This window comes from Scardinius erythrophthalmus, assembly GCF_964197995.2.
Source record: "Scardinius erythrophthalmus genome assembly, chromosome: 3".
Lineage (NCBI taxonomy): Eukaryota > Metazoa > Chordata > Actinopteri > Cypriniformes > Leuciscidae > Scardinius > Scardinius erythrophthalmus.
Window position 1 is genome coordinate 3,104,180 of NC_138223.1, and position 21,800 is coordinate 3,125,979.

The 21,800-nt window shown below is 37.8% G+C and overlaps 1 protein-coding gene across 11 annotated transcripts in view; it reads left to right on the forward strand.

The window, feature by feature from the left end:
* mbnl2 (muscleblind-like splicing regulator 2) overlaps positions 1-21,800 on the forward strand; it is an 81,901-nt gene that overhangs the window by 920 nt on the left and 59,181 nt on the right. For 3 of the 11 annotated variants that reach the window (XM_081362507.1, XM_081362499.1, XM_081362503.1), the window contains exon 1: positions 6,748-7,036. The exons of 4 other annotated variants lie outside the window; for them this stretch is intronic. The gene's annotated coding sequence lies outside the window, so the exon portion shown is untranslated. Of the gene's footprint in view, positions 1-6,747; positions 7,037-21,800 lie in introns of those variants that run through there. 4 more of the 11 variants (XM_081362505.1, XM_081362506.1, XM_081362501.1 and 1 more) reach the window with 2 other exon arrangements.

The window sequence follows — 21,800 nt, forward strand, 5'->3', positions numbered from 1 at the left end:
AGTTTGTGTGTGTTTTAACGCACACACGGAGATGACGTTTATATTCGTTACTTCAGACTTGCCTACTGGTCTTTTTCCTCGTCATCGCTGCGTGAGGAGAATGTAATGACGTCAGTTTATAAATAACCCGCGAATCTCGAACATTTCTGGCTTGATATGCACAGATTGACATATGGTTAACCCATCAAGACTAGTCCCGTCACGAAACCGCTCCCAAATCCCGAGCCACACCCCGTGCGCGCGCAGAGCACGTGAGAGCCCGACAGCTAGTGCATTATCATCACCAACACACAACTACTAGAACTCTACATGTCACGCGCTTTCTATATATATGTATTATTTTTTTGTTTGCGCGTCTGTCCTTTATTTCATGGTACAGTATTGGATATAAATACTTTGAAGACCTTATTCATGTAGAAACGTGCTAAGTTCAATGTGGTTGAAGAATAGCAGTAGCTAACATGGTTCATATCCCAAAAACATCATGATATATGTTGAAAGGTTATTATGGCACTGTGTTTCAAAAACATCTTTTTTTGTATTTCAAGTTTCAGTCCAGACATGCAAAATGAAAGGCGAGCTACCTGAGAAAGTGCTGAGAGACAGAGATATGGAAGAGGATATATGCTAAGATGCTTTTCTAAATCTCAATAAGCATAATGCAAGTATGACCCAAATAGGAATCTAATTCCATGATCTCATTTTTATTTGCCCTCACAGCAAGTATCGCACCTTTCTCGTTGTTTTCGTGAATGATAAGCCTCTGTCTGATGATAGTCGTTCAATGTACGGATAATGATTCTTATTCAGTGAGGATGTCTAATGGGGGTAATTAGTTACCCTTGGGTTTTAGAAGCCAGAATTTAGTTTTGCATCTCCATATAATGTGTCAAAAACATGTTTTACAAGAAGTTTTAAAGTTATATTTTTAGTGGCTTATTGTGCTAAATTATTAATTGTCTCACAATAAAATGTATTAGGCTAAGTATAATTAAAATGCAATGTTTACATTGCAAAGCTATTAAAAATAAGTATTGATAGGCCTGTTAATGCATTAATTTGGGACGACATGCATGTTAGCCAGGTTTAAAGCTACACTTAAAAAAAAAGATATGTAAATTTAGTGGAGGTTTGATGAATTTGCATAAGGCCTGTCCTATGCAAAAACCTTTGCATTAAATGAATGCTCACGGATATATGAGATGTCTTTGCATTTCCATTTATTTATTTAGTAGATGCTGTGCAAAAATGCAAGCAATTAATTGCAAGGACGCTTCACGCAGTATTGTACATTTATGTTACTGTTTATACTTCAGATGCACACAGACAAACCTCCAATAGGCATGCTGCACAGAATCGATTATAGTCTGATACGGGAAGCTCAGAGGTGGTTTACATTTCTGTAGAACATTAACAACATGACACATCTGATAAAGTAATCATTAAACGGCTTCACGAGAACTTGAAATGGTGATAGCTCTATTAGTCAGAGCTGCCCAGATAAATGAGGAAAAAGCTAGAACTTGTATCAAATATTTAGGCTTAATGTCTCAATCTATAATAAGCTTAACATCCTGTGATTTCACATCAGAAATGATATCATGGGCTGAATTATTTACGTGACACTAAACAACGCAGAAGTGTAAATAATATGCATGCACAGACTCCATAATTTCATACTCGCTTAGAATAAAATAGCATTGCTTAATTCTACACATCTATTTGTAACTTTCTATCCTGTACAAAAATAGTTTATGCTGCTTGATTTTCCAACGTTTAATGCATTATCATCATCATAATCCTAAACACATTGTTTTTTTTAGCACGAGTATCACTGAACTTTGTTATTCTTCTAGTTATTTACCTATTAATCAGAAGTCTTGCACATGCAAATAAAGCATAAAAATAAGGTGGATAAATTTGGACGAAACAGTAATAATTTTTATAAGCTTTTCTGTGCATTATTATTATTATTCGACTAAATACTTTGGTTTTCAACCTTGATTCTAAATGCCAAACGAGCAATTTCAGCACTAAGCACTTTAAACCAGTGAGAGTGTTTAGTGTAATCACACAGAGTTGACTGTCAGGGTCATCAGGGTTAGTTGGCAGCTGCGTTGAGTGCGAGTGTGTGTGTCTCGCCTCATTGATGTTTAAGCAGTGCTTTGTTTTAACGTTGCTTTTGTAAAAGCACTCTGGCTGTCACATAATTGCAGTGCCCCTGCGGGAACCTGAGCCCCTAAAAGCAGGAGGCTTCAGCTGCTCTATTGATTTGGATGGAAACAGTGTGAATCGGCTTCTGACTCATCACTTCTACCCGACCGCATCATCGCTCACGTGACGCCAGAGAGGAGGACGTGTGTGTCCTCGTCGCCCTACGGTAACGATGCTCATTGTCATAGTGATGGGTTGCCAGGGGATGCAGAGACCTTGGAGGCAGGCAGAGATGCTGCGTTTGACGGAGGTGTTCGACGATTCAAAGTCTTTCTTTGGCGTGACTACACACACACTGCCTTGAGGGTAGAGGTCGACTGAAATGTTTTTTTCTCTGGACGATATTTAGAAATCGATTCAGCCGATATGTGACGCCGATTTATTTTATTTTTTTGGTTGATTTGTTTGGCAGATTTTCCTTTTTTCCCTCCTTCATCTCATAAAATCTAACTGTTAATAAGACGTGATACAGAAAATTGCTTAAGTTAAACATTTATTGAACAACACAAGCCTCTCCAATCAGTGCACTTGTGTATAATATATATATATATATATATGAAGAGTTCAGATGCAAAAGCCTCTAAATGCCATCTGAAATTTTCTTCTAGAATGATAATTTTTATCAAGCTTGTATATTTAAGTTCAGTAATTTCACTTAAATGACAATTAATAGGTCATCTTCATTGCCATTTAAGTGAAATTACTGAAGTTAAATATACAAGCTTGATAAAAATTATCATTCTAGAAGAAAATTTCAGATGGCACTTAGAGGCTTTTGCATCCAAACTCTTCATATATATATATAAGTATGTATAGCCTACGTTAAATATTACAGACACAAAACCGAGATGCTGCGTTTGACGGAGGTGTTAGACATGCGAGAGGATTCAAAGTCTTTCTTCGGCGTGATTACACAAACACTGCCTTGAGGGCACGTACACTTTGAAGCCGTCTTGAAGGAATAGTTCACTCGTAAATGAAGATTTTGTCATCATTTACTCAGTCCCATAGCGTTGCAAAACCTGTTTTATTTTCTCTCTTCTGTGAAGAAACTTGGCAGAAAGTTCATGCTGCTCTTTTCCATGCTATCAAAGTGAACCCGTCAAGCTCCAAAAAAGCACCATAAAGTTAGTTCACATAATCAATGCTCTGTAATCAAAGTCTTTTAAATTCATATGATACCTTTGCATGAGGAACAGAGTGAAATTAATGATGATATTTAATGTTAATCTCGTTCGCGATGCGTAGCCCCGAACAAAATTATAGCAGCACGATTCTGTATAAATTGAGAATCATGATTTTGTGTTTCAAATACAGATTACAATTCTGCCACAATTCTGAACAGACAACTAAACAAAATAACATGTAATTTACTAGAGGTTCTGACAAATTGCTGCAGTCTATTTAAATATTTTTTAATTAATTTGAATTAATTGTTAAAAAAAAAAATCTTTTAAACATTTCACTGGTTTCATTAAGGCGGGCGTACACTGTGCGATTTTCGCCCGGTTTGTTGACATGTTGAATCGCTGTCAGGCCGTCGGTGAAACTCTGATTGGCTGTTCAGCTTAGTGAACAAGTCAGTGCACGAGAATAATAGCAAAACAGCGAGCAAAGTCAAAACGGTACAGATAGACGCTGTTTTAATGTTACGTCATCTTACCTGAGTGTTCCTTGCCGAATATTTCAATATTAACACGAGAGGAGTGGAATAAAGAAAGTGTTTAGCAGGATTAATATTCAAAACGGGAAGGACGCACTGCTTAGTTTACAGTTTGTGTATCTGCAGCGTCTGTTTCCCTTTTTGAATGACGAATATAGATGAATCTATCTGCAGAAATAGACAGTTGTCTCATTTACACACAGGCGCAGAACGCGCATTCTAGCTAACATTCGCAGTAGTTCTCTCGGTGTGTTCAAGTGCAGCCTTTTACACCGACGCGAGGCGACAACACAGTCGGCTTTCATCAGCGCTAGTTCGTCGGCGTCGGCTTGGTGTGTTCCAGGCTTTAGAAATTTTGGTCGCTCATCATGACTATATCGCACAGTTGAAGCAGGGCTACGAACCGATTGCCTTAAAACTCAGTGTTTTTTCCCTTACTGTGCGAAAACAAGTTTCATCTGCAGCAAAAAAAACGAAAACGAAAAGAGGGAGATCTTTATTTCTGTAATGCATACTAGCTATAAATTACTTACCTCCAGTTTGTATTGCAAACCATTACCCACATCTTCCAAGCCACCTACGAAGTATCTACACCGTGCCTCTTTTATTAATTTGTTAAACAATGTTTTTGAAATAAATAATTCATTGATGAATTATTGCAGTGTTCGGACATATTATAGACAGTTAATAATTAATTATATGCCTATAATTCATTGTAATCGACCTAAATGTTTTAGACAATTTTCAATGAGGAGGAGTAAGCTTCTATGTAATATTTTATTATCCTCACAGTGCGTTGGTTATGCGCTATGAAATTATTGCGTGGCAATTTAGTTATAATAGCCTATCAATTTAATAATAAAAGTAGCCTAGGCCTTCCCTAATAATAATAATAATACAATAATACTAATAATAATTTAATTCATAAATTGCAGTGAAGTCGCAGCTCGACGTTCGGACCGTATAGTGTGAGCACATAAATCCTGAGATTTGGCTTTACATCGCATGCAATCTAAACGTTCAGTGTGAAATCGCACAGACATCGCACAGTGTATGCCCAGCTTTACTGGATGAATCAGCATTTTGAGCAAATCTTTTCAATTAATGATTCAAAGACAAATATATATATTTTTTTAACAATCACTTGTCGCCACCTACTGGTGTAACGATTTGATCGATACTGTCGTTATTTGAAGTGTCAAGTAAATTACTTTATTGCTCAATTTTGATCGCTACCATAGGCATCAGTGTTTATATCTGAATTATAAACCTTAATCCCAGTACTTCTGTGATAATTTGAATATTTATAACACAGAAATAGTGATACTGTGTGGTTGAAAAGACTGTTTGTGAAGCGGTTTCATTCAGGTACATGGCAACGAATCGTTGTCATTTATGAATAAGATCATGTGGGTGTTTGAATCCAGATTGCAAACTTTTAAAAGCGATTATTGCTGCTCTACTGAAAAGTAGCTCTCATGGATATTAAATATCAAATGTGGATTTCAATGAGAGATCGATCATGGAAGTTTTGACATACTTTTATGATGCTTTTTTTTATTGTGTTTTTGTCGTTTTTTTTTTTTTTTAGAGCAGTCAAGTCCATTCAGACTAGAGTCTCGATTTGTCAATAGTCTCAAACTATTGGTAACACTTTATTTTGATGGTCCAGTTTAGACATCCTAAGTAACTTTTCAACTACAGAACATATCTACCACAAGTCATTAGAGTTTTAGTAGACTCTATGCTTATGCTAATATCTGCTAACACATTATTTTGATGCTCCCCAACAAACATTCCACTAGCTTTGCAACTATATGTCAACGTATTCTACTAACCCTAACCTAACAGTCTACTAATACTCTAATAGGGCTGTCAAACGATTAATCGCGATTAATCGCATCCAAAATAAAAGTTTGTTTTTAAATAATACATGTATGTGTGTGTACGGTGTATAATTATTTTCTATATATAAATACACACACATGCATGTATATATTTAAGAAATATTTGCATGTATATACTGTGTATATATATTTATATTATATATAATTTATATTATATATAAATATTTTATATATAAATAACACATTTTCTTAAATATATATATGCATGTGTGTGTATTTATATATATAAAATAATTATACTCCGTACACAGACATAAATTATGTAAACACAAACTTTTATTTTGGATGCGATTAATCGTTTGACAGCCCTATACTCTAATGAGAGTTAGTTGACTTGTAGTTGCAAATTAATGATACTTGTAGTAGAAAATTGGTTACTTTATTTTAAAGTGTCATTGTTACAGTGTAATTATATATTTAAGTACTGAGTAATATTAAGTAACTACATGTACTTACTATAGGGTTAGGGTAGGATTAGGGTTTGTTTGAGGGTTAGTTGCATGTAATTATACATAATTTACTGTTATTACTATGGTAAGTCCATGTAACATATGTAACAAGGACACTGTAAAATAAAGTGTTACTGCAGAATGTCTAAAGTGGACTATTGAATTAAAGTGTAACTCAACTATTCCTTCAACACGCCTAACTCGTGCTCGTTTCTGCTTGCTTGCCGTGTATAAAGCATTTCCAGTAATAGAGATTCATCTCTGTCACAGTGTATAGTTTGGGAAAGTTTGGGAGAATATGTCAGTTCTCTGTTGCCAGGGCGTAAAAATGGGGGAATACCTTTAAGATCAGCATTCAGGAGCCTGTCATCGGAGGCTCTGAGGTCAGCCTGCCAGTTCTGGGAATCTCGGCCAACAACAGAGCCTCAGAGAGGGAATGCGTGATGCTATTGGCTAGTTTGCGGATGGGCGGGCTCTTGCCGGAGGCAGTCTGGCAGGAATGGGTTGGTTGCGGGAGAGGAAAGGAGGGGAGGGGTGTGGGAATGGCTGGAAATGTTTCAGCCAGATAGTTGAGCAGCGAGCAGACGCGCTGGTCCTTTCTGCGCTGTTGCTGAGAGAAAATCCCCGTCTCGGCATGGGCCGCCAGCTCACAGCTTCGCATAGGGAATGACAACGCTTCACGTGGTCGTTTTATACCGGGAGAGCGTGAAGTGAAGGAGTCTGATTGCTGTACCGGCTGCACACAATCTGAGCAGGAGCGAGTGCGACGTGAAGAGAAAGGAGGCTTCGTTTATCCCAGCAAGGTGGGAGGAGTAGGGATACTTATATCCTTTTAAAGTTCCTGTTTTTCCCAACACGAGGAATTTTGCTGCAATATGCTGCATGCGGGCAGGGGTGTGGAAAGAGAGGGAGGGAAATCTGAGTTGTGTCAGTAAGTTACTCAGTCTTTATCCCATGTGTATCCCCGTCTTTCCGGTTTCTTTCCCTTTGAATTCTTTAACATCTGGAAGTTAATTTCCGTTCTAAGAGTGAAGTGCTTATATTTATGTTAGTTAGGGTGATTGATTCATGAGAGTTTGGTCGTTTTGGTGCAGCATTTGCTTTGTAAGATAAAGTTTTGTTTTCTGAAATTGAAAAGGCAAGGAAATGATGGTCCTGTCTAATTAGCAGGGGCTTTATCCCATATCCCAAATCTTTCCGGTTTCTTTCCTTTTGAATTCTTGTTGCAGTTTTAAGATTGTAATGCTTATATTTATGTGAATTTGGCGTCAAACCAAAGGCATGAGTAGCTTTTCTTTAAAATATGCTTTTTGTTTTCTGAAATTATTCCAGGGAAATTATTCCAAACCTTTCCAATGGTTTTAGTCCGGTCTGATTAGCAAGGGCTTTATGCAAATTTACTGAACGCCAGCATCGTTCATGTTGGCCCGATCAGACCTCTGGTCTTACTAGACGTGCAATCCAGACTTTAAACGAGCAGGACCTGCGGCGTGGCAGGAAAAGGCCGCATTTGTGTCGAACATTTGGCAAACGTGTTGGGAGGAAGAGCGTGTTTTTTTTAAAGAGGGAGACTGACTCTGCCCTTCCCGTTAAAAAAACCCATGAAAACAGTCTAGGCAGCCACTGACTCTTTATTAGCCGAAGCCGTGAGAGCAACAGCTCTCCTCCGAATCGATCAGAAACACGTTTAAACAGACTCGGAAAGGTAATTAGCTGGCACCTTTTAACTCTTTACAACTGCCAGGCGTGTTTCATGAACAAATTACCCTTTATTACGAGGGTGCCGTATTGCGCACTTCTAAAGAGAACCGAGACTTTGTGCCAACATCTTCCTGTCAAGGCGAAAGTTTGCCGTAGAAGAGAGGGAGTTTTTTAAATGCAAGTTAAAGTTGTTTTTTTCATGAATGGGTCAAGTAAAGGTAAGTCAGTGTGTCATAATTAGCTTTTTTCCCCGAGATAAGTTGCAGGATATTTTCTGAAAACACAGCGCAAATGTCCGTCAGTCGCTAAGTAGATCATATCTGTGCCTAAATGATCTTCTTAATTAAATTGCACATCAGTTTCAAACAGCCCGAGGATAAGAGCGCCGTACCAGCCAGGCATGGCTGCCATCCACAGTGCTATAAATAACTAGAGACGATGATCTGGGGGATAAAAGTAGCCTTGGTGTTATGAAGATAATAACTTGGGTCACCGGGATTCAGTTTTACATTAAGGCTATTATCAAATGACACACCCGATTTTGCTGACCACATTGAACCGAGGCTGCAGCGCTTTACAAACTGCAACTACCGTCTGTCTCCCTCGTGTTTGCTCCCTTTTCAATCGTATTGCAAGCCTTGCAGAGTTGTAGATCGTTTTAAAATATGAGTTTTTGATTACATTACTGTGATTGTTTATCAGAAGACGCTTCCATAAACGCTTTATATTCACTCAGCCGGACAAGAATGACGGCAGCGCGTTTTCTAATTACTGAAACATATGACTTTAATGAATGTTTGACATTTAACGCTTGACTATGAAGACATTAATTGGCACGATTATAAAGGGTGGTTTTAGTTATCTAAAATTCTTCCAGCTGTAGAAAACGTGGCCTAGTTTTGCTCTTGAGTTACTTTCCAAAACAGCTATCGCCTTGACTTTGTCCTAAGCCTGCTCTATGATATGATCATATCATTGTAAACAACCTTTACAATGAAGAAAAGCGTGTCCCCCCAAACTACAGTCACGCAGTCATCTGTCAAGAACGATTCAGACTTCATTGATTCAGTTTCAGGGGAGTTCAGAAGAGTCATGTATGGATCTGATCGAGACAAACAGTATTTACCAAGATGTGCCACCAGTGCTATACCAGGTTAAGGTTAGGGTTTAGTATTTTCTAAAATCTTAAGAAGTGGATGTGCCCTTAACTGGTTTGGGAAACAAAATCATATCAATTAAACCACATGTCTTTATGCATGACGTTTTGGTCAACCGGAGGCTAATTAGATGCAGTGAAGTCCGAAAATTGTGGAACAACCCAGCATCCTGCAAATTAGGAGACCACTATGATGTAATTCCTGATCTGATGCCATGGAGGATTACCCGACATTCATCCTCTGGGTTTGGAACCACTATTATTGTAACAAAAGAGGCTGTTTGAATGGCACAACCAGTTTGGAAAAGCCTACTCCTGTGACCCCCAATGCCAGTTCACCGGTTATACTGTCATTTTGAGCTGCTCAACTAAAGTCGTAAATGTAATTGTTCTGACGATTCATTATCTTTTAGACAGAAGATCTGTAATTTGCATTGGTTTTTGGCTTCTTGTTAATTAGCAGATGCCTTTAATCAAGGGGTCACGTTTCTTTTTCAAGGGGATCTCAGACTTGTTTGATACTTGCTTCAGCACTTTCTGGGATTGAAGCCGCTACAGTCTTTCTATTACCAGCTTAGCTACTTAATAACACATGAATTAGCAACCTAGTTATGTACCTCACAAGTAACTCAGAATTTATTAGGTTATATTAGCCGGCTTAGGGAACGCTTGTTGTTCACATGTGTTGTAAAGCGACAAATGGGGTGGAAAATTATTTTATCATTTATTTAGAAAAATTCTCCTCCAAATGAGCCATAGATTGGGCAACTTTAGCTACATTTACATGCACCCAAATAATTTATTTAAAATCAGATTGATGGCTTAATCAGACTGAAAAGGCTTAAATTGATGTATTATTTTAATTTAATACTGTGAAGCTGCTTTGATACAATCTGTATTGTGAAAAGCGCTATATAAATAAACTTGACTTGACTTGACTTAAATGAAGCACCTCAATCGATCCATTTGAGCTCTTTACAAATGCAATATCAATCGAAAAGGGGTGGTGTCTGTAGACCTAAAAATAATCTCATCACAAATTGTGTGCAATTTACTCATGGAGCCATATTAAGATCGCCATATCTATTTGTATTGAACCATATAAGGTCTTCAAAATGAAGATACCAAAAGAAAGGGTTGCTAAGAACCAGAATCTAAAAGGATATTAAGATATCTTTAATACTTCAGGCATGCAAACTTGGGGCAAAAAACATAAGAAGTGCTTTTCCCCATTTTTTTAAACAGTCACTGTTGGCATATAATGCAACAAAGATGGCCAAGTAAACATATTTAACTAACAGACATACCGATCTCTGTGTAAAATTAAAATAATGATGCTGCCATCTTTTACCCCCCTGTAATTTGACTCCAAATCTCAGGTAAAAATTGTCATTTTGACCCCCCTCTACAAAATAGTGGATTACTCAGTCAATATACATCTGTGACATTTAATATTTTGGCTTTCATCTCTATTTATGTTTGTCTGTCTTCAGAAAAAAATATTAACAAAATCAAAAATTTAAGTTTCTAAAATTCGATTGATTTGACATGTAATGACCCAGCTTTCATTTTTAAGAAATGCCATCAAGGAGAACATGCCGATCACCCTCTCGAAAGCTCCGGTGACATTATCATGGTGGCGTTCTCAGGTTCTCAACGCATAACTGAGCACTACACACGCGTACTGATTGGAATCAGTTTTGATTGGAATACACTGTCTAAAGAACAAAAGATTATTGGAGTATGTTTTACAAGAAAATGCTGTTTTCTACTTCAAAATGTCACATTTAATTCAATGCATTACTTGCAATTTGCTTGTAATTGTTAGTGAAAATTGTTTCTACAACAAATCATTTTCAGCTCGTGCTGCATATTGAGCACGTTCAGTTTATGATTGTAGCATCTGTTGTCCAAATGTAGGGCTACTAAATGGTTTTTATTTCTATAATAAAAGCAAAACGACAGTGGTGGGAATGTAAGTAATGTAATCGAGAACGGTCGCCGACTACCGCAGCAAGCCTATTCCCTACAGTGACGTAAGATCTGATATTGTACTTTTTTTTTGGTGATAATAGATAATTGCATCTGTGGAATGCATGGCTTTGGTGTTCAGCCAGGCGTCCTCCTCCAGAAGCACTAATCATTGTGAGGAAGGGCGGGGGCGTACAGACAGCGCTAATCTCTGCAGGTCACAACAAGGAGACCGCAGCACCTTCCTACCTGCACACCATCTGTCCTCCCTCATCAGCCTCGTCCTACTCGCTTACAACTCTCTGTCAAAGCTCTGGCCTCTGTGAACGCAGGTGACGTGGTGACTTGGCAGAATCTTGCAGTTTATTGGCCAGGCTTTTTGAAATCGATGCCTTGTTCGGATATTATCGTGCCATTTAGACTTAACCAACCCTTTTACTCCACACTAGCCGCGCTTCCATTACCCTTCAATTGCGTGAATTAATGGAAACACGTCAATTAGGCAAAAACTCACATATAATCGCAAAAATCTGTGGTTTTTCAGGCAATTCGAAAAATAAACATTTCGCAAAACTGCAATGGAAACAGTTTTTGCGCATTTACAGGTCACCTGACGTAGATGACGTGGTGTGTTTGGACAGAATACGAGACAGAGTTCTTTATTAAATTCCTAAAAGACAAAATAATTACAGGAATACTGGATTCTAAACCTCAAATAAATGCCACAATCAAGACCTCGACGCAGATATGAGGGAGAAACACCAGCCATAAGGGTCTTTCCTTACCATTAATGCTTGGCTAACACACATACGTCTCCTTCCATTAATGATAACGGCTTTTGTGGTGGCTGGGATATACGTAAACCCACCAACATCCGTCGCCATGATGTTTGGAATAGGGCTGTCAAAATTGCTCAAAAATGACGTTCGAATATTCCCTCTAAAAAACACACGAATATTCGAACTATTCGAACATCTGGTTGCACATTTTGTCAATGACGCGCATTACGTCGATAACAGGACAAATGAATACAAAGAGACATAACTACTTGTATAGGTAGTTCATTTAAGTTTAAACATATTTGACAATGTATTACCAACACAAAACCAAGTAAAAAAATTAACTATATGGCCAAGACCGCAGACCTCACTCTCGCTCACTAGCATGCTCACTCTCTCTCTCTTGCTCTCTCTCTCTCGCGCGCGCGCTCGCCCTCGCGCTCACGCTCTCTCTGCGCATAACGGTTTAAATTAACAACAACAAGCACATGTTGAGTGCTGATCAAGAGTTTTGTGCAAGCAATTTAAGGTCGCGACTCTTGTCCCAAATATAGCAGGCTTCATTCAGTGATTGAAACAAATTTATTAACATTAATTAAAGTTTTACAGAACCGACATTGAACGCTCCGAGCGAGCTGTGCTGTGGTAAACATGGAACTTTTCTGTTTAACGTTAAATAAAATGAGTCACACAATTCCGAGAAATGTGACAACAAAGAACTTCTACCCTGAGGTTCATAAAAAATAAAGTGCTATTAAAAAAGAAAAAGGCTACTTACATTCTTGGTGCTTGTATTAAAAAAGGGGGGGAAAAAGGAGAAAAAACTGACTGCAATTTATTCCATTGTCTTTTTAGTGCACTGTCAACTTTCAGCAGTGACGCTGTGCTAGACAGTGCGACTCGTGTGACCTGTCCCTGATGTCTCAGGCAGCGCGCGCGCCCACTCGCAAAGCAGACTGCTGCGCCTCTGCTTCCGCGGGCGTGTTTTTCCATATTCGAAATTCACATTCGAATATTAATTTTCACGTTCGAATTTCTGTTTTTTAAAACTATTCGAATACATATTCGAATTTAGAATATTCGTTGACAGCCCTAGTTTGGAATGATTTATCGTGAGATTTATCGTTTTAGTCGCTTAACATCGGTTAATAGAAACGCCAAGTTTTGCGCAAATCTGTAATGGAAACGCGCCTACTGATGTGTTAGCTGGCTTTGAACTATCTACTAAAGTGCTTGGTTTGGTGGTTGTGGTTCAAAATAATTCCTTTGTTAATAATTCGTTACACAGATCTTTATTATATTAGCCTAAATATTAATCAAAAATGCTTCACACCAACCCAAAATCCACACATTTAACACCCTAAAAATGACATAATATTATTTATAATAAGTTTATTTGATTCACAGCTTGTATAGTGTTTTGACCTCGACAACCCAACTGCATTTTACAGCAAACTTGTGACTAACGTTAGTTAACTTACTAAAGAAGGCGCAATCGATTGTTTGCGAAGGGTCGGGTCGGGACTCCAACATTAACACACTTGACAACATTGTAATCAGAATATAAAATATTTTTTGTTGATCTCGTTTTCATGGAGACAGACGCGGTGTGCACGGAGGGGAGGGGCTGTATGTGTGTGTGTGTGTGTGTGTGTGTGTGCCATTAATTAGTATGTGTGGGAAACACTGGGATCCGTTTTAGGACATGGCAATGTCTTGCCATTTTTGCATCTTTTTGTAATGCAACTTTTGCCCTACTAGCATCATAAATGCAATTAGTTGAGCCAGTGTTGTGGTGTCGGGCCGGTCGAGATGCACACGCAGTGTTTAGCAGTGCCGCAGAACTGCAGTGTTTGCACTTTTCAGGGAAATTTACCTACAAATAGTTGACTCTGCATGTTAAGCTAGGAGATAGTAGAAGGTTATTTCAACATGAAAACATTACACACTTTAAAGCATGCCTCAGATACTACCATGTCATCCGGAGAAACCTAGCTCCGCGCCGGCCTCAGTTGAGCGAACAGCCGACAGGGAGAGATTTGCATTGATTTGACTGGAATTGCAGTTTCTGTAAAGGAGAAAGCAAATGTTGGTTTGCAGCTTTGCTTTGATGATTTGTGCATTTCCACCATTTTTTTTGTCGTTAAACGTGCACTGTTTTATAAACCATTACCCTGTGTGTGCTGTGCTTCAACGCTTGCGTTATTGCACCTTGAAGAGAAAAGCCAACAGGCCTGAGAATCCAAAGATTTGGTGGCCCGTTATTTCGGTTTACAAGCTTTAAGCACTTCTTCTAGCTGACAGATTGTATTACTGAAGCACCCTTTAACTGTCATTCACCTTATAAATTAGACCATCGGTTTTTTGAGTTCTAAAAATACAAGAGGATTAATTGCATGAGGTCACATCTGACATGGTTTCTATCCAATTTTTTTATGGCTTGACTCTCGGGGGGTAAAGCTATGAAATTAAATAGTGCCGTTGAGACTACGTGTGCGACGAGTATGGCAGGCCATTTAATTTTATAATGGTAAAATGGAAAGGAGCAGCAGGTGCTGGGATTGTACGATGGCGGAGCACGGATATAGGGCTCAAAATGACTCTTTTTAACACCAGGTTTTTCCGCTTTCTAGTTCTGGAAACCGGCCTCCCTTCGGTCCCGTTCAAAGTGCTGCCAGAGAGGAAGCTTTGCTAATGTGTTTTTTTAAGAGCTCAGATAGTGCCGCACACAAGAATCTCAAATTACACCAGCACCCGAAATCTTTTTGAAATCACTGCTTGACAGTTTCGGCCTTTAGACGGGTTATGTTGATGTATGGCTTCGATTCAGGGCTTCTACGCACAGGTCAACTAGGGACGAGTCGGTAGGATGTTTAGGTGGCTTTTTGCCCTATTTATTCTTCAGGAAAGGCATTGCAGATTTTATTTTATTTTATTTTATTTTATTTTATTTTATTTTATTTTATTTTATTTTATTTTATTTTATTTTATTTTATTATTTTTCCAAAGCTAAAATTCACACGCTACAAAAGCACAGTACAATATAAATTAGTTATACATTTTATTATATTACTTTTTAAATTATTTTAGATATATATATATATATATATATATAATATAAAAATTATATACAATTTTTATTATTTTACAAGATTTTACAAGCAAAACTGTTAGAGGCTTGCTTGATTGAAAAATAATATACGAAGACAACAAGATAAATTTTTTTATGCTTGTTTTAAATACTGTGTTTGTTGTTTTGTTGTTGCTGTGTTATTTTATTTTATTTTATTTTATTTATTTATTAGTTATACATTTTAATATATTACTTTTTAAATTATATATATATATATATATATATATATAATAATTTAAAAAGTAATATATTAAAATGTATATATATATACATTTTTTATTATTTTATAAGATTTTACAAGCAAAACTAATAGAGGCTTGCTTGATTGAAAAATAATATACGAAGACAACAAGATATCTTTTTATATGCTTGTTTTAAATACTGTGTTTGTTGTTGCTGTGTCATTATTTTATGATTGTGCTGCTGTCTGCATTATGCAGATTAGTATGTGTTTATGTTGCGCTACACCTGTTGCATTCTCCTTAAAGGGTCGATGTCTCTTATTATGCCTCAGTCAGATTTTTCTTTTTTGTAGGTGCACTCTAGTGGTTGCTAGGCATTGTGGGAAATAGAAAGAAGAAACAGACCCTTAGCAACAAGAGTGGAAAAATGAAAGAAACACTCAAGCTCATTAGATTACGCAAATGCTTGCTGTGTGTTATTAGTGACAGACAAAAGGAGGGTCCAGATCACCACAAGTCCTAACAAAAAACTGAATCGATCAAGGCTGTGTTCTGAATGCAATACTAATGTTTGCTTACTGTATAGACCCCTTCAATGTTTGTAAACATCGAACGCCTAGGTTGGGTGCGCGCGCAGCATGGGGTCAGAAAAATGGTGCGGCTAATACACCGGCATATATATGCACTGTATTTGCCATCACAGGAACGGGAACAGAACCATAATAAACTTGTTTTAGCTAATGGCGATTGTCTGCCTGATTAGAGTCCTGCACGGGTTCGGACGAGTGACCCGCAAATTTTGCTCAAACGGGTGAAAAATATCCAAAGTGTGTCGGGTCGGACACGGGGGAAACACGGGTCTAAACACGGGTTTAAACAATCACATGCAAACGTAAAAATATATTCAGATTTTTAGGAACACGTCTACACAAATATGCCTGATTGCCTGTATTTCAAGTTGATAAAATAATTTAAAATCCACATCAGTTTATTTGCCCACGCGCCACGCCCTCCCAGGATCTTTCACTTTTAAAAATGCATCATAACCGCGTGCGCGACCTGCTTGCAGTCGTCGAGATGGATGCTGAGGAGTTGAAGAAAGAATAGCTAGTGGAGATTGTAAAGTTGTCGACAGTCATCAAAAATCAAGTCCAGTGTGTGGGAGAAATTTGGAGTTATCTGAAGAAAATATTGTGAACGGCTTATTTGCTGCATGCATTTTCGTGTTGGATAGCCGCAAATGTGGAACTTCATCGCCGAGGAAGCACGCAGATAACTGTGGTAACAAAACCAAGCAGTTCTGTCGAACAGTGTTTTTTTTTTTTTTTATTTAACACTGTTAAGTATGTGTATTTTTTATATAATAAACGAGCAGACTGGGACAATGCTATGATCAAAGATGCTCGTGTTTATTGTGTTATTGACAGTTATTGTGACAACAACGGTATAGTTAAGCCCTGGTAAGTAAACAAATGTTTTCTGTAAACTGTAGACTGGTTTAATAGTTAGGTGAAGTTCGATATCTGGCATTAATTTGACCTGTGTCATGCTACTTAGCAGATAGCTGCAGTATCTGAACCATAGACTGTAAAAAAAATAGATCTGAACAGATGTCGTCTATTTTTATTTTTTTTTTAAACTGATGAGATCCTGCAGGAATCCTAAAAAAAACTTGACTCCACAACTGGTGTGATTTTCACAGTCCACGACGCAACAATAAGGCATTTTTTCTTGACGAGAAATTCTCTGGTTAACACACAATTCAATGGGATGGAATGAACTTTCTGACCCCGACATGCGCACTGCGAACTTAGAATTTTCCTGTGACGTCGACCGCGAAGGGGTCTATACTTCATTATTGTGTCTTGATTTCACTACATTGCTTGTTTAATTCAGAGTGGCGTCTAGTTATCACCCCAGAAATTATTTAGCATTTTTTATTTGATTTTTATTTAAATGTTTTAACATTTGGCAGTCTGACAAATTGAGTCTAAAAAGAGATGCCGTTAACATGATATTCACTGCAGTGTGTTTGTATTATACTTCACATTTCAGCAAATGTTGTGGGTCTTCATGGTGTTTCGTGTTTGCTGTGCACACAACACTGGCCTACTTATACTGCAGGGCTCCAGACTCACGTTTCAGAGCAGTAGCATTGGGGATTGTTAATCATAAAGGCAATTTAATCATGATATTCCTATTGTTTCGTATTAATAAGTTACTAATAATATTACGTTTATTTCTTGAAAATGCACAAATTAAGTTTTATAGGGAAAATGTTTAATATTCAACTGTTATCAAATGGACCATTGTTCTTCTATAGTATCAAACTGAACTTCAGTGATTATAAAAGGAGCGCTCTTTACTTACTTTCTGTGCAATTCTTCATCATTTTAAGTTTTGTTTTTTCTCGAGACTTCGTGACTTTCCCGACTTCGTGACTCCCTATTTCATACTTCAGTACAAAAAAGTGTGAAACTTTGACAACAATTTATTTCTTGATGATTTGATATTTTATAATAGGGATTTCATAATATCTAAATATTTAAAAGCAAAACGTGTGAAAAAACTAGGCCTATATTATGGTGTGTATATTCACATCGCGTTACTCGCGGGATGTTTCTTCTTTTTCGCATCACTCGCGCAAATAAAAACATTGCGCGAAAAGGAGTGTCTTCACGCACCACCACAATCATCATCATCATCATCATCATCAACATCAACAAAATTTCTAAGCGTCATGCGAATTTTCCACTCGAGTTGAAATTGTTCAAATGAACTGACTAATAAGTGACTAAATGACTAATAAGCCAATAAGTGCTCCTCTGCTGCCATCTACTGGTTATAGTGGTGATTTCATATATTTTTAGCGCAATTTTCCCCCGGAAATTGCGCTTGTTAACTCATGATTTCTGTTCTGTGCGTCTGTGCGCACCAATCTTGCACTTCTATCTACTCCTCAACCAGACCACCTAGAGACTTCGGGTTTTCGGCATTATGTTAAGGAAGGTCTAATCTCGGGAAAGCACAAAAAAAATCCAGGAAAAGATTTACTATCTCTTAGTGTTGTGATCCCATGAGGTGAGAAAATTGCGCTAAAACACTCACCGAGTTTTTATTACTTGTTTATATTTAAATAAAAGTGTTTGTTTGCCATGTGTTAGTTTTCCTACATATTGGGGACAAATGGGGACAATCTTTGATAGATGAACAAATAATGTTTTTGGTCATCACATTAAAAAAACAAACATTTGAACTGGATAATGTAAAGCAGCACTTTGAAGTGCTGGAAAAAGTGCATGAATTTCGCTCAAAAGGTTGTACAAACCCATAAAGTGAAAATGTTTTTCTTTTTCTGCCACAATACCATGGTTACATTTAGCATACTACATTAAATCCATGGTGAATGTTTTGTGGACTGAAAAGCATGACACAATGTTTCTCTTGGTTTCCACATCAGCGCTGTTTGATCTGATATATATATATATATATATATATATACATATATTAGGGCTGTCACTTTATGTTCGAAAATCGATTGTACAATCGATCGGACCGGCCAACGCAAGTTTCGAAAACGAAAATAGGGAATCGATTTTAACGGCCTTCTCTCGGAGCGCGACCAGCTCGTCACGATACGACCGCAGCGAACGCGCGTCACACAGCAACTGCAGGCTCTGACACACACGCATAACAGTAAATTATACTTCTGCGTAATGTGTCTTTTTTTTTAACAACAAAACTGTGAATTCTGCCGGTATGCAGACAGCATACTCATGCATACAGATACAGATTCGGGCTACGGTCTACAATCGCCTACGTACGCGACATTTGTTTGACATTTCTAATCGTAAACACAGCCATGTTGAAGCCTGCAGTAATGTTTTCATTGCTGTTATGGCAGTCCACTCTGCTTATTGTTTTTCGAGAATGTTGCACTCCTTTTTGTCATTGTGCACGAAGCTTCACGCCAATAAATCATCAGGAAAATTTGCTGACTTGTGCGCGTCTCAAGCGCGGCGCGCCCTCTAATGCCTGTTAGTTGTCCGTGGATTTCCCCATATTTGGCGTTTAAAATGGAAACGTCTTTAGACATGGAAAAACGATTTTACAATCGATTCAATGAACACTTATGTCTCAAAAATCGAACAAAAGTGACAGCCCTACTGTATATATATGAAGTGTTCAGATGCAAAAGCCTCTAAGTGCCATCTGAAATTTTCTTCTAGAATGATCATTTTTATCAAGCTGGTATTATTAAGTTCAGTAATTTCAATTAATAGGTAATTGTCATTGCCATTTAAGTGAAATTACTGAACTTAAATATACAAGCTTGATAAAAATAATCATTCTAGAAGAAAATTTCAGATGGCACTTAGAGGCTTTTATATATATTATATATACAGTATATGGTTAATAACAGAGAATTCTGCACTGAATTTGAATTCTCACTAGATCTCACTGTGAAGAATTCGCAACACTGAATTCAAACACTTTCTCACTTGATAGTAGTACTAGTGTCATGTGATTGAGAGCAGCCCACGAGTAAACCTGTGTTTAGCTTGCGCTGCGCTGTCTATTATTGGTCCGAGCTGATAAACGGTTCGCTCTGCGCAGCTCAAACGAGGAGCACAGTTTCATTCCGCATTCGTTTTGTTCGGTTTGCCGTTTGATGTTTCTCATATGCAACAGAAACGGCAGCTTTTATCATTTGGGAAATGCGACCTCTAACCAAATTTTGTTGCACCGGCAGAAAAAAAGGTCGCTGTTTGTGTAGCCCGGTACTGGCATGATAAAAGAAATGAGCATGAGTTCAAACCCAGGCATTCAGGTTCCCTCAGAACTTGTTCAAACTTGTCTTTTTAATGCACACAACACCTCACCGCTAAAAATGTGTGTTATACACAATGCAAATGCTTGGGTTAGTGTAGTGTTCAGTTCCGTACACACAGTAGTTGTTGTCTGGCTGTTGTCTGTTGGCTTTGCTGTAAGTGGAGGGGATGTGTCCGTCATTACACAGCACAGTGAATCTTCAACGGCAGATGCTGATTTTTACGGGCTTGTTTCGTCTGCCTGCACCACCCCCACCCTTCCCTTCCCTTCCCTTCCCTTCCCTTCCCTTCCCTTCCCTTCCCTTCCCTTCCCGCCTCTCCTTCAGTTTTCACAAGAAAATATTTCCAGATGTTCCAAGAAAAGTCCTCTATTTCAGCAGCAATGTTTGTGTGAGCTTCACAAGTCACGCCAGAGGCGGCGTGTTATTTGAGGATTGGCTGGTGGTTATGTTATAAGCTGCTCCAAATCTTGAGAGGTGACTAGTTTATTCTTACAAGGATAAATATAATCCTATATAAGGGTAAGTGAGATCATGAAAAGTTCTGCTACTGTAAAGAAGAGATACTTACTGGCAGCTGGACTGGCATTTGTCTATCGTTCTGTCTTTCTATTAGGGCTGGACGATATGGCCAAAGTTTATATCACAATATATTTCTTAATTTCGGTCGATACCATATAATTCCGATATCGATATGAAAAATATAAAAGCCCACAACGAATGTCTGTACCTACAAACTTCTGAAAAATTGATTCAAGTCTGCGAAACCTCCTCCTGTAAAACTACATTTTATAAAATAACAAAGGTACAAATAAATGAATGTTCACCTTTTATTTGTGTTTAGCCGTCATCCAAACAAGAAATGTCAAATCACTGTCAAATAAACAAGACTCTCAACTTATTAATATTAATATCTTTGAACTATAAAATAGGCTGATAATATTATTATTATAGATTGAAACAAAGGTGCTTCAGCCAGGATAAAGAATATGAAAAGTGCTCAGAGTTGCTGCAGAAAACAGAAAAAAAGAGTGATCAACAACAAAAACACAAGTTGCTGGGGCAAGGACATTGTTGAGTGTTTATGACTCTCGATTGATCTGAATGTGGTGTTTACATGAACGCTAAACAAGTGATCGGGTTGATGTGCCGCTTCAGATCGGAATATATATTTTTGACATGCGCTCACTGCATAAAAGAGTTTCCCGATGTTTGCGCATAATAGCCATTCTCCTACATTTGTTCTTTATTTGTTTTAATAAAGTTATTGACTTAATATTTATCCGTTTCTGGTCATAATTTGGAGACAATGAGCACATGAACCGTTGTGCCGTACATGCTGCTTATATTAATCACGCAGTAAAAATGCCCAAAACCAGACGTCTGTGGATGAGAATCGGAAACTAGGACTGGTGGGACGTTGTCCTGCTCCACTTCACAGACGCGGAATGAAAGGAGAAGTTCAGAATGACGGAAAACTCATTTATACGACACTTTATTCAACAGGAAGAACAGCTCGTTTCGTGCGTCATTACGCTATTCTGCATCATTGCATATGCGCATTAGTAGTGGTGGGGGACAAAATCGATTCTGTTCAGTATCGCGATATTTTGCGTACGCAATTATATATAGGCTAGTACATAGATAGTATATGGATATACAGTTTTATATTTAATTATAAAATTATCTGTTTTACTTTTGGGTTTTCTCCATTGGTTTTCTCTGAGTTTACTCTGATAATTTACATTTGCGTATTACATCCACAAGGTGGCGCTTGTTGCAGTGCTTTGTTGTCGTCCATTCAACAGCAATAC